This window comes from Octopus sinensis, linkage group LG8, assembly GCF_006345805.1.
Source record: "Octopus sinensis linkage group LG8, ASM634580v1, whole genome shotgun sequence".
Taxonomy (NCBI): Eukaryota; Metazoa; Mollusca; class Cephalopoda; order Octopoda; family Octopodidae; genus Octopus; species Octopus sinensis.
In genome coordinates this window covers 28,911,485-28,928,984 of record NC_043004.1, presented here as the reverse complement: position 1 = coordinate 28,928,984, position 17,500 = coordinate 28,911,485, and positions in this window count along the sequence as shown.

Genomic DNA, 17,500 nt, shown 5'->3' with positions numbered 1-17,500 from the left:
ATATATATATGATGGTGTGTATGTATGTATTTGTAGCCTTTGGCTAATATGTAGTTTCTTGTTTAAGGGGGATACTTTTGGTTGCTTTTTTTTTGTTGGCTTTTTTCATCAGTGAGTTTGATTTAATGCACATTTCTAGCAGATATTTCCGACAACTCGATCGATTCTCAGTGTATATATTTGTGTGTGTGTATGTGTGTGTGTGTGTGTGTGTGTGTGTGTGTGTGTGTGTGTGTGTGTGTGTGTGTTTGAATTTACTTTATATTCTTAATATGTATATATATATGCATATACTGATGAGTGTGTGTGTGTGTGTGGTGTGTGTGTGTGTGTGAATGTGTGTTATCTATCTTCTGTCTGTCGGAGTGTCCATCAGTCTGTCTGTCTGTGTTTGAATTATATGCATACATAAATTTTGAATGTCTTTGTAGTCTAAAGATCCAAATGTTTATACATACTCATCCACAATTACTTTTCTAAAAATTCTGATAAGATATTATAACACAAGTTACCAGAATTAATAAGATATATTATACAACTCTATAATAAATACCTGTTTTCTTTCGAAAAATCATCTCTAGAACTCTGCTGAATTGTCGAGATTTTGTTGCAGAAACCTTGACAAAATAACAAAATATTCAATGCAGTGACATGTTGAGTGTCAATATATTTTTGTGCATGAAGATTTGAAAGACTTTGTAGAAGTGATATGTGTTGATAAAACAAGGACTTGATATGTTAGCGTTTTTCATGCTACAGAGGAGGAACAACCCAGCCATGGCATTTTAAGTCTGTTAAAGCAGACGACATTCAAGCAATGCTCTGATTGGCTGGTGTCGTCACGTGATAAAAATTATGGGCAATACAAAAGAATACTTAGACGACAAGTTTTTTTTAATTTGCCTATCATTACCTGCAAACAATTCATGTGATCAACATATTTATTTAATTATACTTTTATGAAACATCAAGCCTTGAACACGCATGTAACGTGAAATGAAGTGTTTTGCTCAAGAACACAATATATCTCCTGTCCACCGATCGAAACCACAACCTTACAATTATGAGCACAACGCCTTAGCCACTAAGCCATATGCCACCTTGTATACATACATACATACATACATACATACATATATATATATATATAATATATATATATATATAGATATATATATATATATATATATACGTATGTGTGTGTCTATCTATATATCTATCTATCTCCCTTTCTCTCTTTCTCTCTCTCTCAATATAGATAGATAGATAGATAGATAGATAGATAGATAGATCTTTAGGCACCCTCTACGCGACAGCTCCCTCAGTTTATGAGATTTCACACTCACGGAAATTGTAAAGTGTTAATTTGGGGATTCAGTCTGTAATTTCGCTCTTACAGAAACTCGGATTGCGTAATTAACAGATTGAAATTATACTTTCTTCTTATCTCAATGGGCACTTGCGTTTTACTTAAGATCAAGGTATATAGTTAATGATTTAAAAAACTGTTATCACGTTACACATATAAATGCACAAACATACACACCAGTATGTGTAATAAACATAATGTGAACATATATATATATATATATATATATATATATTCAAACTGTGACTGCGTGTGTACCGTTGGCGATTTTTTTCCTCCGTCTTCCCTTCTTTGGATCTTTCCTTTTCCTATGTTTCTGACGAAGAGCTCCGCTCGAAACGTTAAACCCTCCTTCTTTCTTTCTTTCCTGAGCGTCCAATAATACTATACTTGTTCCACGTCCTCCCTTGCGTTGCTGTGTTTTCTCATTGTGTTTTCATATATATATACGTGGGTGGGCTGAAAAGTTCATAGGCTGACCATGAAGGAGTGATACAAGAGATGTAAAAAGTTGCAAGCGTTAATTTCAACCCTTCTTATCAATGCTGCGTTGTTTTCTTCCAAATAAATTGATATCTCCCTGTTCAAAGAAGACCTCAAAAGTCACTAGTAGCGACTTCTCTTGGAAATCAATAAAACTGGGCATAGTGATGTTTATCAACTGTCTGCATTAAAAGAGTTTAGGCCCCAACGGCATTCATGCTGACACGAATGCTACATTAAGATATGACGCTCCAGCTTTATCAAGAGTGCGAAAGTGGGCAGCTAATTTTAGGAGGGGAATGGAGAGTTTTGAAGATGACTCAAGGTCTGGACGTCCTGCAACTGCCACCATCAAAGAAAACATTGATCGTGTTCACTACATGATGATGGATGACAGGCAATAAATCAAATAGCCAATGCTGTTTACTTATCTCCTGAGAGAGTTTAGAATATTCTGCACAATGAACTTGGCATGACGAAGGTTTCTGCACGGTGGATGCTACATCTAACACCTGATCAAAAGCGCACCAGGCTGATCACATCACGGAAAAATCTGACATTGTCTCAGGCAGATCCAGCTGATTTCCTTGAACGTTTCCTAAGCCAAAATGAGTGCTGGATTCATCACTTTGAACCAAAGGCAAAGAGACAATCCATGCACTGGAAACACCAACCACCTTACCTGTTCCAAAGAAGGCCAAACTTGTTTTATCTGTGGGAAAGGTGATGGCCTAAGTTTTTTTTCAGATGCAAGAGGCATTGTGTTTATTGACTATCAACAAAAAGTCCACCACTCAATTGAGAGTATTATACCAACTTGTTGAGAGAGTGAAGAAAGGCTACCAAGATCAAACGCCCTGGAAAACTGATGAGACGCCAAGCGAAAAACAATCAACATACTTTCAGAAAAGTTGTACTCCTGCGTTCAACAAAATACATCAAAGAAACGGGTCATTCACCAAAACCTTCTCTTCGTCCTAATGACATTCCTCACCAAAACCTTCTCTTCGTCCTAATGACATTCCGATACATTAATGAAAGCCATTGTATGTCAGGATCAGGCAGCTACGCCGATGCCGCCAGGGCTGTCGATGCTGCTGATGTTACCTACGATGACAGCTCCCAGCTAGTTCTTAATATTGTCCTTTCACCTGACCTGACGACGCCTCAGGATGAATGGGATGAGACCAGTAGGGATTCACGTGAACACACAGTTAACTTGTTTTCTCTTGAGCTTTAATTACTCCTCGCTCATCACCTGGAGATTGTGCCTATTGTCCTCGTATACCACACGCCCTGAGTTGTTCGATGATGGTCCTCAATCAACTGATGGAGTACTCGTTGACGATGTCCTGCATCTATTGCAGGAACTTCGCCACCGAAAGATTTTTTACTGCGTGAATGTTTCTTTTTGGTCCCGAAAATACATTAATCCATCTATCTATCTATCTATCTATCTATCTATCTATCTATCTATCTATCTATCTATCTATCTATCTATCTATCCTTCTCTCTCTCTCTCTCTCTCCCCATATATATATATATATATATATAGACATACATACACACACACATGCATACATACATGCATACATACATACATACATACATACATACATACATACATACATACATTCATAAAAAAAAACCGAGAAAAAAGGACAACAAGAAAAAACAACAATGCGAGGTACATGCAAAGTATTAATAAGACGCTCAGTGAAGGAAAGAAAGGGTGTTTTATGTTTCGAGCAAAGCTCTGCTTCGCGTTTTCTTTTTTTCTCCGTCTCTTTTTTTATTAACTATTTACCGTACGCGCACACGGACCCCCGTCCTTCTGACTGGCTTTGAAGTACCTAATTCGCGGAATTCTTTCTACTATCGGGTTACATCACCTTATTCATCCAGAGTACGCCATTTCTGCACCTTGATTATATATATACATATGTACGTTTGTATATATATATATATATATATATATATATATATATATATATATATATATAATATATATATATATATGTATGTATGTATGTATGTATGTATGTATGTATGTATGTATATAATGTACAGCTTCGTGATGAAAAAAATTCAACAAAAAGTACTCCATCTGGTGAAAGATAAATACTATTTATTCAAAGGATACAATACATGTCTTCAAGTGCTACTTAATGGTATCATATGTTGAGAAATATCTCAAACATATTCTTCTGACACAAACCACATGTCATAACGAACTAAAAAAAATTGAATAAGAGAAGAAATGCGAAAAAACTGAGAAGGCAACATATAGAAAATGCAGAAGATAAAAAAATGGAAAACGAAAAATACCATCTACATTTTCTACATGCCGCATTCTCGGTTTTTCTCGCGTTTCTTCTCTTATTCAATTTTTAAAATTTCGTTATGATATATAGTTTGTGCCGGAAGAATATGTTTGAGATATTTCCCAACATATTAGTCGCACCTAAAAACAGGCGCAGGCGTGACTGTGTAGGCGCAGGTGTGGTTCTGTAGGCGCAGAGGTTGCTGTGTGGGAAGTAGCTAGCTTCCCAGCCACATGGTTCCGGGTTCAGTCCCACTGCGTGGTACCTTGTGCAAGTGTCTTCTGCTCTAGCCTCGGGCCAACCAAAGCCTTGTGAGTGGATTTGGTAGACGGAAACAGAAAGAAGCCCGTCACACACACATGCACTCACACATACACACACACACACACACACACACACACACACACACACACATACACACACACACTTAAGAGAGATTACATAAATGACAAGGGAACAAGAAATTATGTAATGAGCTGCTTTAGCTTACAGCTGTTCCTGCTATAAGATGCAATGCACTCATAATTGAGTGCTTGTGTGTCACCTGATAGCTTCACTGGACCTTCAGAAATGAAGCGCAATTTTATTTAGGAAATCATTTATATATATATGGAAAGCATCACCAAAATATAGGATCGACCTTGAAGGGGGAAATCCACTCTCAGAAATATGAAGATTTGGATCATTTTGTGTATATGTGCTGAATGAAGTCGTTGGTACGTTGGAGTAACATTTCGAGGTAAGCTTTCCTTAGTGATAGTGATATGTTCTTTAGGGAATTTCCCAAATAAGTCTTTTTTAATGTCATGGTATTATTAGTTGTTAGAACTGGATGGGAGTTTTTGTATCTTAATATTTCGCTTAGGCGTAGCCATACTGAAAACCTGATGTTAGAATTCACTATATGTATTTTGGATTTTGGTGATGCTTTATATTTATATAAATACTTTTCAAATTAAATTACATTCCATTTTTTAAACTCCGGCAAAGCTATAAGGTTATACACAAACACTCAACTATGAGCGTATTGCAATTTATAGCAGAAACAGCTATAAGCCAATGAAGTTCATCGCATAATTTCTCGTAATCAACTAATGCTTTTCTCTGAAACATGTGTATCGTCCGCACTGTGTTTTTTTTTTATTGACTATACACACACACACACGTGCATGTGTGTGTGTGTGTGTGTGTGTGTGGTGTGTGTGTGTGTGTGTGTGTGTGTGTGTTTGTGTTTGTGTGTGTGTAATTATGCAAGTTTAATTTCATTATCAATTGATGTAAGATTTCTTTCTTTCCGTGTTTTTCTCTTTCATCTTCGCAATCTTGTTTTCGCTGAACTTGTGTCCAATATATGAACGATAATAATAATAATAATAATAATAATAATAATAATATTAATAATAATAATAATAATAATAATAATAATAATAATAATAATAAGTATTATTATTGGTGCTGGTCGTGGTTTGAATGAGGTGGTGTGGGAGTAGGGATGATGATATATGATAAAATCACAGGGGTCTTTAAAGTATGTATCTGCTCAATTTTATTAAATATCTCAATCCTTAAAACGGTTATGAAGTATCGAAATTGTGCAAACATTGAGAAGATTCTCTCCCCTTTCTACTCTTTTCGCCCAACTCATTGTTTTGTTTTTTTTTATTGTCAAATGCCTGACTGTACTGCAGTGTAAGATTTCTTGATTTTCTTTTTGTAAATGATCGAGAGGTGAAGTAATAGGTTGGTTTATGTTTCAATTACTGAATGTAAATGAAAGCAATTTACACTGACTTCATCAATAATATTTAAAAAGATAATTTTTTTTTATCACTTCAAAATAGGAAAAAGAGGAAAAAAAGATATTGCTCACTTTTATCTCTCTCTCTAAGAAATTTTCCTTTCCCCACAAATACCAATTTTCTTCACGAATAATATTCTTTTTATCTTCAAATATTTAATGAAATGTAGTTATTGTTTGATCTCATATATCTTCTTTTGTTCAGTAACAATTTTCATTGCTGAATTCATAGAATTCTTCAGAAGTGAATAGCTAGGATTGTTCTCTATTTTTAGCATAGAAGACTCGCTGATCTCCGTTCAATAGCTTTCACTGAAATAACTGAAATGTCATAACAACAGCTTGCTAAAATCAGATATGTCAAACGTAAAACTGGTACTCAGTTCAAATTCTGTATTCAAATTTTCTTGCTAACTAAATCTATCTAATCAACTGCATGATTTTAATTAGTTACTCTTTGAAAACAGAGCTCAAATTTAGCAAGAATATTTAATTTACGAGGCTCAGTATTGCTGACTAGTCAAGAAGTTCGTTTCGCAAACACGAGGTCCCGCGTTCGGTCCCAGTGAGTGGCATCCTCCGTCAAATATCGTTTTCTACGGTTGCCTCAGTCGCCCCCACCCTGTGGGAGAAATTGAGTAGACGGAAAATGTGGAAAATCCTATACTTCTCACACACTGCATTGAGCCGACCCTGCCAAAGAATTTCATTGGGGATATACGTGTCTGTGGAATGCTTAACTGGTTATACGTTAATTCGAGTGCAGTCGTTTGTTTCTATACATGTATGTGTGCATGTCTGTGTGCTTATATGTCTAGTTATGCGTGTACGTGTTGAGTGTGTGTGTGCGTGTGTGTGTGAGTGTGTATGTGTAAATATTTATGCTTGCGTATACGTATATATATATATATATGGAAATAGAACTTCTGAAATTGAGGGCCCAAACGAATGAGGACAAAATAAAATCCACCGATGAAGATATCAACGAAGAAATTCGCAAAATGACCCAAGGCCCAGATCAAGAGAAGTTCTCCAAACTATGGAAAGAGGACTGTGAAGAAGAAGAACTAAAATCTCTCCAACGCTGGGAGAAAAGCGCCATTTGGTTCTCAGACTATGAAGCCGTCTTTCAAACAGAGCACGCCTCCAACAACCCTTTCCAGAAAATAAGAAAACCAAAACAACACCCAAACACCGATACACACCTGTCTAAAAATCGGAACCTTCACTACTTTCAAAAAAAGAATACAGGACCTAACCCTAACTCTGTAAGCAACCAGCGTTACAATATCAGGAATACCCCCACTTCAAGCAGAGAATGGATAAATCAACACCCACAGCATAGACACTGCAACCTTATCCCCACCCAAAAGAGTTACCAACGAAATCTCCGTCCTATCAACCGGTTAAACAACCATGCACAACAAACCCACACCACTTACAATGATTACCAACGAAGGCCTCCTAGAACACCACACCCGAATATGGGATATCGGGATGCTCTCCTCAATACTCCTCAAGAACACACACCATAAATCACAACAGGAGACCCCACATCAACAAAGAACAACTATATAACAGCTACCGTCCCAACCACCGCATTCATTTTTTAGACCCAATACGCAAACACAGAGACACAAGATAGCACCAAACAAGCAGGAGGAACCAAAAGTAATAAAAATTATCAATCTAACTCACAAGGAACTAACAGCAAACCAAATAAACATACTTTCCAAAGGACTCAAGTTTACACCCACCCCACAACACCCCAACTACAACGAAATGAAAGAAGACATCGCAGAATTCTGCAGAAAATTAAGACTTACTGAGGAGCTATACGATAAATACAACGAGGACGAATCGTTAGCCAGAAATAGGAGTAACTACACCCCCTCGAAAGGTAAGAACAAAACACTTGATGATTTCTGTGACCACATATCTAATTACCCATATCAACATATGCACAAACAAAAACACAAACCAAACTTCAGCAAAAAACAAGATAAAACAATAACAATCAAAGAGGCCGATAAAGGGAGTGCTGTTGTCTTAATGGATACGACTTTTTACATAACTTTGGTTCTTTCTATGCTGGAAGACACAACATACTATGAAAAGGCACAAAACTACAGTCAACAAAAAATAATGAGGGAACTAAAATCCATATTTAACCCATACAAAGCAGGGCTCACCGACAAAGAATATGATTATATGACCAATTTCACAAGTAAAACTAGCCAATTCTACGGTATACCTAAGATCCACAAAAGTGAAAAAATAAGCAACGCATGCAAGATAACCACAGACAAAATAATTAAAGTCCCTAATCCTAATGACCTCAAATTGAGACCCATAATAGCAGGTCCCGCATGCGAAACCCACCGCCTCAGTAACTTTTTAGACACCCTGTTAAAACCACTCCTCAAACATGTCAAAAGCTATATAAGGGACGACTTAGATATGCTCAATCACCTACCGAATACTATAAACCAAAACACCATACTGGTATCCTTCGATGTAGTCAACCTCTACTCCAATATACCCCACAACCTAGGACTAGAGGCAATCCAATTCTGGCTAGAGAATCACGCCAACGAACTACCACACCGCATCAAAAAAGAATTCGTGATAGAAGGGGTTAAATTCATCCTGGAAAATAACTTCTTCGCCTTCAATGACAACTTCTACCGACAAAAATCGGGGACTGCGATGGGTACACGAATGGCCCCCTCCTTTGCCAACCTAGTCATAGGATACCTAGAGATCAGTCTGTATCGTAAGGTTCTAGAAAGATATGGCAGCCCTTCTCCATCTACATAGAAAACAACTGGAAGAGATATCTAGATGACTGTTTCATTCTTTGGCATAAAAATATAGAAAAACTCATAGAATTCCAGGAAATTTTAAACGGGCTGGACGTAAACATCCAATTCACGATGGAATATAGCCAGCAACAGCTTCCCTTCCTCGATATCCTCATTAAGAAAGCTAATAATATAATAGAAACAGACATATACTATAAGCCTACAGACTCTAAGCAATATCTTCCATTCAATTCATGCCACCCCAGACACACCAGGGTGAATATCCCCTTCAATCTAGCAAAAAGGATATGCACTATAGTCTCTAACGCAAACACCAGAGACACACGACTACAAGAACTAAAAGATACCCTTATCACCAGGAACTACCCACCTTCACTTATTGACAAGTGCATTCAACGTGCCCTTCAACTTAACATCAAGGAACTGAGACATCCCAAATCAAAGAAAAACTTACAACCAAAAGCCTTACCATACATCTCCACACACAACCCTCTCAATAACGAAGCCTTCGGCACCATCCTCCACAACATACCCCTCCTAAAAAAAGACCACAGAATGAACACAATCCTCCAAACACACACGATCATAAAAAGCAAAAGACAGCCTAGATCCATGAAAAGTCTCCTAACACAAGCCCGAATTCACTCTTCAACACAGAAGCCGACAGTAAAAAAATGTGGAAGACCCAATTGCGGGATATGCGACTATCTAATCGAGGGTTCTGAGTTCTCCTTCAAACAGGGACAACGGTTTACAGTGAAAAGCAACTTCACATGAGCTTCGGAGAACCTAATATACTCACTAACCTGCTCCGGGTGTCAAGAGCAGTACATAGGCCAAACAAAAAAGGGTTTGCGTAAACGAATGGCCCTGCACAGATCCCAGATAAAAATTCCCCAAAACAGAAAAATAGCTTTTAGCCAACACATAGATACTTGCGCCAACAAAAAAAACACCAAACTTCAGAATTTTCCCCCTCTACCAATTTAGGGACGATACAACCTCGAGACAACGAATAAGTAAAGAAAATCTCTTTATTATAAAATACAGGCCACTTCTTAACGGGTCTACGACAAACAATTAATATACCTCAACTTAAGAATAAAAGAAATATATATTCACACACAAATATTACATTCCATAGAATCCATTACTAATCGCCCCATCACAGCTATATCTTCACCCATTCATATTCTCCCTTCTCTGTTTTTTTTCTTCTTCTTCCTCTTCTTCTTCTTCATCATCATCATTATCATCATCATCGTCGTCATCGTCATCACCACCATCATCATCGTCATCTTCTCCTTCTGCTTCTTCTTCTTCATCGTCATCATCATCGGCACCGTCATCTTCTTCTTCTTCTTCTACTTCTCCACCTTCTACCCCTTAACCTTGTCACTAATGTCTTTAAGTATAACGCCTACGCAGCGACTGCCGGTCGCCACTGACCAGCCCAGATTTTCCCACTCCCACCCCCTCAAGAACTCACAACGACCTCGAATACACAAGTGCAAACAAGGGAGTCAGAGAAAGGCAGAATGCCACCTATATCTGAACACTACTATGGAAGTATTCCTCTAAAAAAACCTTTCTTCTAATTTTTCTAAATTTTTCTAAATTTAATTATTTAATCGTTACAGTTGAAAAGGTCTCAAAATGACCGAAACCGGTACTGAAAGATTCACTATAAAATCATCTTAGCATTTTCTATTTTTGACTTGTTTTTTCATATATATATATATATATATATATATATATATATATATATATATATACATGCATATACACGCACACATATATATATATTATATATATACATGCATACATACATATACATGTATATATGTTTCTGTATATGTATATGAGCATATATATATTAATATATATATATATATATATATATATATATATATATGTATGTATGTATGTATGTATGTATATGTATGTATGTATGTATGTATGTATGTGTGTATGTATGTATGTAGTATGTATGTATGTATATGTAAATATTTATACAAACATATATGTATGTGTATTTATAAGTGCGTGTGTGTGTGTGTATGTAAGTATGCATATGTATTGACACAAACTGTGTGACTAATTCTTCGTTTCACAACCGTGTATTTCTGATCTCAATCTCACGGCATGACTCCCGGGACAAACGTCTATCCTTTTATACCCTTTCTGATCAATATGCATGAATGGAAATTACGAAATAGATATTATAAAAGCCTGTTGTGTGTGTGTGACACTGTATCTTTGTCTATGTCTGTTGTTAAAGTTGTGACCTTTCACGTGATGCATCCCAACAGCTCGGAAATAGAAATCCATAAAATAATTACCAGACGGAAGTAAGAACACGTCTTAATATGATCAACTAAACTTTTGACGGTGCTGCTCCAGCGTGGCCGCACTCTATTATCTAAAACAAATAAAATTATATAAAAAACATATCTGTATGTGAATACACGCACACACACACACACACGCACACAAATATATATATATCGCAATTACTATAGGTTAATTACTATAAACCGAAGAAGAATTATGAATTCAGCGATATGGAGCAGCTTAAAGTATCGAGGACAAAGATAAGGTCTCGAACTAATATGTCAACCGCTTTGTATAACAATCCTTTCTTACGTCCAATCTGTGAAATTCTCAGTAAAATGTCGCATAGGAGACATAGACAGAAGACTCCATTATTATCTGTGTTTTCATATATACATATATTACTGCCTACACGTGACTCGTGACTAATTTTCCCATCTCACTGTCTTTCACCACCAGACGCTTAGCTTGCCGGTTAACACCTATCTCCTCTCTTGCTATTTCTCTTTCTATATCCATTCAGGATTTCTTCCATCAGTCGCGTCTGTTCGGCCGAAAGGCTGTATTTATTCTGTCTTCGTCAATCGTTTCAAATTACATTTGTTTATTTTCGTACGTCCACTCTGTATCGTTTTTTTTTTTTGCTCTAGACCTAATTCTCTGCAAATTTTGCGGGTGCCGCCGATATGCGAAGTTCTGAGTCTTGTCGTTAAAGGCACGACATTGTGTATTAGTATTTCGGTCGATAACTGATGAAGAATTGGGGTCCTTCTGTGTTTGTCCTATATATACGTTTTTTAGTACTAAAGCATTTCTCATTTATTATATATACTAGCAGAAAGACCACCCTCCGAGCTGTTTTCTGCTAGCCACTTGAAAATATTTACACATTTGATTCCCATTTCTAATAATTTTTGTATTTTACGTCTAATTATTTATTTCTATAACAGTACTCACTTGCATCGTAAATATTGCTTTCATTATTTTATCACAGTCATAATCTCTCTTTTTTAAACAAACATCGCGGTAGTCCATCAACAGAGGGAGTAGCAATTTGTCAAATTTTATCTTCCCCTCAAAGCAACATAGAGATTTCAATTCAGCAGCCCATCTGTAAGCATTTGCAGTGTGTGTGTGTGTGTGTGTGTGTGTGTGAGAGAGAGAGAGAGAGAAGAGAGAGAGAGAGAGAGAGAAAACATTGTAAACAATGAATGAAATAAACATGAAATGAAAAAATCGTATAAATAAAAGGGCATTACTACAGGTGTATACGCCCCCATTTTGTTACCTCATAACATCCAGAAATATGATACTTTTTAACAAAATTTTCTACAAATACCGCTTAGATGTTGTCGTTTCAGAGTGTATAGCGATTTAGGAGAAAGAATATTTGTGAGGGGTGGGGAGGGGTTTCACAAAATTCACACGATCTGATTTTTCCCTCATAACTTTCAGGAAAACGGGTATCTTTTAATGAAAATTTATACAAATCCCTTTCAAACGGCATAGAATACGATTATAAAGGAATTTGTGGGAAAATTTTATAGTAGAAATTTTATAGTAGAAAGGATTATTATAAAAACCAGGAGAGATGATGGAGATAAGATTAATAAAAAATTATTTCTACATTGACAAGACCTGCAATTGTTTAATCTTATTTAATTTAACCAATTTGGTTAATTATTACAATCTTAATAGTACACTGTATTTTTCCTGTTTGATCATCTAATGCGTTCATTATATTTTAAATATATATATACAGAGAAAGAGAGGGAGAGAGAGAGAGGGGGGATCGATTGATAGATAGATAGATAGATAGATAGATAGATAGATAGATAGATAGATCGATAGATGGATGGATACATACATACATACATACATACATACATACATACATACATACATACATATATACATACATACAAACATACATACATCAACGTGTGCATCAACGTGTCAAGCGCAGGATTAGTTGTGTAGTAAGAAGCTTGTTTTCCAGTCACATAGTTCCGAGTTCAGTCCCACTGCGTGGTACCTTGGGTAAGTGTCTTCTTCTATAGCCTCGGGCCAACCAAAACCTTTTGAGTGGATTTGGTAGAGGAAAACTGAAAGAAGTCCATCGCGCACGCGCGTATGTATGTGTCAGTGTCTCCACCGCTTGACAACCAGTGTTTGCGTGTTTACGTCCACATTGTTGTTGTTATATATATATAATGTATTGAGTATTAAAGGAAGTAGTGAGTACTTAGTATGAAAGATTAAGAAAATGAGAGAGACTGAAACAACGTGTTAACGATACAAGATACTTTATTCGACTGCCGTTGTTGTACAAGTTAATTGTTTTGGCGGGAAACAAAGTGAAAGTCCTTTTATCAAGGGAGACAATGGGCGACGTTGATTGTTCATGTTTGTTGTGATGATTATATAACATCTTCCTTTTTTTTTTTTTTAATTTTTTTTATATCATCTGTATCTACAGGGAATAATTATTCGTCGTCCACTTTTTGTGGTTTTATTATTTTGTAGTGTTGAATTCTGTAGTTGTGCTGTTTTTGTTTTTTTCATGCGTGTTTGTTGACTTTGGAAATATATTTTCATAATCTAATTCTTCTGTTATGCGAACGTGTTCGTTTGTTTTAAGATATGTTGTCTATTTCGTTTGACTGTATTTCCTTCCTCTGTTATTACTAAGTATGAACGAGGTTGCTCTAGTTTTTTAATTATTTTGCCCCTTCTAAACCAATTGTTGTTAAACTTAATTCTAACCGTGTCGTGTGGTTTTAACTCTGGGAGTTCTGTTGTAATGTTTGATTTCTTCTTTTCGTGAGGCCTGATACCAATTTTGTCGTGTAGTATGTTTGGGAGATTTGTTCGCAATGTTCTATTCATTATTTGATTTGCAGGGGATGGTGCACCATTTTGTAATTTAGTCGTGCGTAATGCTAAGAGCGCTAACTGAGGTTCTTCGTCACTTTTGAATGCCTTTTTTAGCGTCTTTTTTATTGTCTGTATATTTCTCTCAACCATGCCATTCGCTTGATGATAATGCGGGCTTGTCTTCGTGTGATGAAAATGCCAATTTTTTGCAAATTTTTTGAATTCAGCCGAATTGAATTCTGGACCGTTGTCACTTACAACTGTTTGCGGAATTCCGAATTTAGCAAAAGTTTCTTTTAATTTTTTGATTACGGTTTTTGACTGGCAATCATTTATTTCGTGTAGATCAAAAAATCTTGTTGTATAGTCAATAATTGTGACATACGAATTTACAGACAGGTGAAATACGTCTGTACTCACTTTGGTCCATGGTGTAGTAGGTATTTCATGATTTATTAGTGGTTCGGCTGCTTGTTGATTTTTGTAGTCAATGCAGTATGAGCATGTGTTAATCATGTCTTTGATTTGAGCGTTAATGCCGGGCCAGTATATACATTCCTTCGCTCTCTCTATGCATTTTTCGATACCCATGTGTCCGGTATGTATTTCCTGTAGAGCTTCTCCACGTAATGACTTAGGTACAATTATTCTTGAACCTTTTAGAACGAGACCATTGACGATTGATATTTCATCACGAACGGATACGAATGGTTTGATGTTTATTGGTATTTTGTCTTTTGGGGGGCCATTCTGTTCTTGTATATGTGACGAGTGTCTGTAGAGACGGGTCGTCTGCAGTGGCTTCTTTATACTCTTTTAATTTAGTGTCGGTTATGGGGTAATTTTTTATTACTGCATGAATGTGCGATTTCATATCTTCGTCTGATACTTCTGGAGTATTTTGCTCAAGGTATGCACGTGATAGGGTATCTGCAACAATTGATTCTTTACCAGGTATGTGGTTTAGGTCAAAATCATATCTTTGTAATGTTAGTAGAAATCTTTGGATTCTGGGGGGGCATTTAGTGATCGATTTTTTGAATATTTGCTTCAACGGTTTATGGTCATTTTCGATTCTGAAATGAGTTCCGTATATAAACTGATGAAATTTCTTGCATGCGAAAACTATACTGAGAGCTTCGCTCTCTATCGGACAGTAGTTTTGTTCCGCATGAGTTGTTGCACGAGATGCAAACGAAACAGGTAGCCATCTTTCGTTGTGTTTCTGCTCAAGTATCGCTCCGAGCCCATGCTTACTAGCATCTGTAGTTATTTTTATTGGTAGATCTGGATCATAAAATTGTAGCACTGGTTTTCTGGTAATCATTTCTTTTAGCTTTTTTATTGCTTCGATTTGTGGTTTGTCGAATGACCATAACGTGTCACTCTGTAGAAGCTGGCGCAATGGTGCTGTGGCTTCGGAGTAGTTAGATAAAAATTTACATAGGTAATTTGTCATACCTAGGAATCTTTGTAATTCTTTTTTACTTGTTGGCAGTGGCATGTGAATGATTGCTTGTACCTTGTTTGGATCTTGTTTTATCCCTTCGCTGGTTAATATATGCCCAAGGTACTTGATTTGTGATTCATAGAAGATACACTTTGATTTATTTAACTTTAATCCGTGCTTTCGGATTCGATCGAAAACTTGTTGTAGTCTATTTGTGTGTTCTTCTAAAGTGTTGGACCAGATTATGATGTCATCCTGTGAATTTCTTGCTCCTTCTATGCCCTCTATTATTTTTGAAATTCTTTTTGGAAAACTTCACTGGCGCTGTGAATTCCAAAGGGTAGTCGTGTGAAGCGATACCTTCCAAAAGGTGTGTTGAACGTTAAAAGATGGGAGCTTTCTTCGTCAACTGGAATTTGCCAGTATCCATTAGATGCATCGAGTTTTGAAAAATATTTAGGGTTATGCATTTGTGCAAAAATGTCCTCCGCTGTAGGGAGTTTGAAATGTTGCCTTTTTATGGCTTTGTTTAGATTCTTGGGGTCTAAACAGAGTCGGAGTTTTCCGTTGGCTTTTTCAACGATGACTAGGGAATTTACCCAGTCTGTAGGTTCACTAACAGGTTTTATGATATCTAATTCTGTCATTCTTTTTAATTCTTTGTTGAGTTTTTCTTTTATAGAAAAAGGAACCGATCTTGGTGGATGAATTACAGGAGTTATTTGTGGATCCACTGTGATATGATGTGTTATTGACAAAGTGCCGATTTCTCCGAAACAGTCTTCATATTTTTCTAATATGTCGTTTGTGTTCGACGAATTTATTTTTGAAATTCTCTGAATCAGGTTCAGATCTTTAGCTGTGTTTGCATCTATAACTGCGTGCGAGTTTGTTTTTGCAACAATGAATTTTATTTGCTTTGATAATTCTTTGTATTTAATGACTGCTGTGCATTTTCCTAGCACTTTTATAGCTGTGTTATTATAAGCTGATAATCGAGTTGAAGTTTTTTGCAGTTGTGGTTTTGGAATTATATTTCTATATTCTCTGAATGGCAGTACGGTTACGTCTGCTCCTGTATCTATTTTGAATGTTACATTCGAGTTGTTCACTTTTAGTTCGACCGTCAAATGTCTTTTGGAGTCTTGAACTTTTCGATTTTGTGCACGCGGAATTATTTGCAGTGATCATTTTGAGTGCATGTGTATCGTCATCTGATTCATCGTCGGTATGTATCTCTACTTTATGTACAAATTTTCTTGATTTGCACATTTTTGCATAGTGTCCTTGTTTCTTGCATTTTTCACATGTCTTGTGAAATGCTGGGCATTTATTTCTTTTGTGATTATAACCACAATAGTGACAGTTAGTGACGTAGTGTTGACTTAGCGCTTGAAACTTCGCGGGCTTTCTGTCACTTCCGCCTTGTTCGTTTTGATGTCTGGATTGCATATGGCGGGTTATTTGGGTTTTGGCGCCTTTTCTGTCGTGTTGACTATATACCCTCGAGATTTCGTTATCTCTTGTTTCGGATGTGGCATTTAGTATCCTTGATTGGAGTCGTGTTTGCTCTGCACTCTGACCTGCTTGAATTGTTTTTTGTAGGTCTAAATTTGGTTCTCTCAATAATCTTTCTCTTAATCTCATGTCTCTGATTCCACATATCAGAATATCTTTGGTGAGACTGTCTGTGAGGTTGCCGAATTTGCACTGTTGTGCCTTTTGGCGCAACTCTACTACGTACTCATCGAATTTTTGATGTTCCGCTTGTCCACATGTGAAGAATTTGTGTCTTAGGAAAGTTATGTTTTTCCTGGGTTCACAATATGCATCGAATTTTTCGATTACTGTCTGAAGGTTCATTTCTTCGTCGGGTGAATCGAAATCCAGTGTGGAATGGATATCTCGGCCTTTAGAACCGATGCAAGTTAAAAACATTGAAGTTTTTACTTTGTCTGGCTTCATGTCACTTTCTGTTGCTATCAAAAAGAGATTGAATTCTTTTTTCCACTTTTTCCATGCTGCGGCTAGATTTTTCTG